Source organism: Bison bison, unplaced genomic scaffold, assembly GCF_000754665.1.
Source record: "Bison bison bison isolate TAMUID 2011002044 unplaced genomic scaffold, Bison_UMD1.0 scf7180017864297, whole genome shotgun sequence".
NCBI classification, from domain to species: Eukaryota; Metazoa; Chordata; class Mammalia; order Artiodactyla; family Bovidae; genus Bison; species Bison bison.
The window spans coordinates 8,636,751-8,637,824 of NW_011494869.1; positions in this window are offsets into that span (position 1 = coordinate 8,636,751).

The window sequence follows — 1,074 nt, forward strand, 5'->3', positions numbered from 1 at the left end:
GCGTGGGCAGGCGGAATTTTTTCCCACTGAGCAACAAGAAAAGCCATAATTAATTTTTTTTTTGCTACTGAGTTGTATTAGTTTTAAAATACACTTTGGATATTAATTCATCAGGTATATGATTTGCAAATATTTCTTCAAATTCTATAGTGGTTGATTCTTTTGTGGTGTGGAGGCATTGTTCAGTTCAGTTCAGTTCAGTTGCTCAGTCGTGTCTGACTATCTGTGACCCCATGAATCGCAGCACGCCAGGCCTCCCTGTCCATCACCATCTCCCCAAGTTCACTCAAACTCACGTCCATCAAGTCGGTGATGCCATCCAGCCACCTCATCCTCTGTCACTCCCTTCTCCTCCTGCCCCAATCCCTCCCAGCATCAGAGTCTTTTCCAATGAGTCAACTCTTCACATGAGGTGGCCAAAGTACTAGAGTTTCAGCTTTAGCATCATTCCTTCCAAAGAACACCCAGGATTGATCTCCTTTAGAATGGACTGATTGGATCTCCTTGCAGTCAAAGGGGCTCTCAAGGGTCTTCTCCAACACCACAGTTCAAAAGCATCAGTTCTTCAGCGCTCAGCTTTCTTCACAGTTCAACTCTCGCATCCATACATGAGCACTGGAAAAATGATAGCCTTGACTAGATGGACCTTTGTTGGCAAAGTAATATCTCTGCTTTTCAATATGCTATCTAAGTTGGTCATAACTTTCCTTCCAAGGAGTAAGCGTCTTTTAATTTCATGGCTATATTCACCATCTGCAGTGATTTTGGAGCCCCAAAAGATAAAGTCTGACACCGTTTCCACTGTTTCCCCATCTATTTCCCATGAAGTGATGGGACCAGATGCCATGATCTTCGTTTTCTGAATGTTGAGCTTTAAGCCAACTTTTTTACTCTCCTCTTTCACTTTCATCAAGAGGCTTTTTAGTTCCTCTTCACTTTCTGCCATAAGGGTGGTGTCATCTGCATATCTGAGGTTATTGATATTTCTCTCAGCAATCTTGATTGCAGCTTGTGCTTCTTTCAGCCCAGCATTTCTCATGATGTACTCTGCATGTAAGTTAAATAAGCAGGGTG